We start from the raw sequence: 280 nt of genomic DNA, 5'->3' as shown, positions 1-280 counted from the left end.
CATGGGTCTGAGCCCCTCTATGGGTTTGACCCCCCCTATGTAGGTCTGAACCCCTCTATATAGGTTTGATCCCCTTTATGGGTTTGACCCCTCCTATATAGGTGTGAGCCCTACTATGGGTTTGACGCCTCCCATGTGGGTCTAAGCCCCTCCATAGGTTTAACACCCCTCCCCCCCCATATAGATTTGAGCCCCTTTATGTGTTTGACCCCCCCGTATGGGTCTGGGCCCCTCTATATGGGTCAGAGCCCCTCTATGGTTTTGACCCCCCCCAGATAGG

The 280-nt window shown here is 54.3% G+C and overlaps 1 protein-coding gene across 1 annotated transcript in view; it reads left to right on the top strand.

Moving 5' to 3' along the window:
• The window catches only part of CLDN19 (claudin 19), a 4,862-nt gene that overhangs the window by 1,999 nt on the left and 2,583 nt on the right, over nucleotides 1-280 (top strand). The gene's annotated exons all lie outside the window — the stretch shown is intronic.

The sequence above is a fragment of the Charadrius vociferus genome, unplaced genomic scaffold, assembly GCF_000708025.1.
Source record: "Charadrius vociferus isolate BGI_N301 unplaced genomic scaffold, ASM70802v2 scaffold727, whole genome shotgun sequence".
NCBI lineage: Eukaryota > Metazoa > Chordata > Aves > Charadriiformes > Charadriidae > Charadrius > Charadrius vociferus.
The sequence above is the reverse complement of the archived record's forward strand: the minus strand, read 5'-3'. Positions and strand labels throughout refer to the sequence as shown.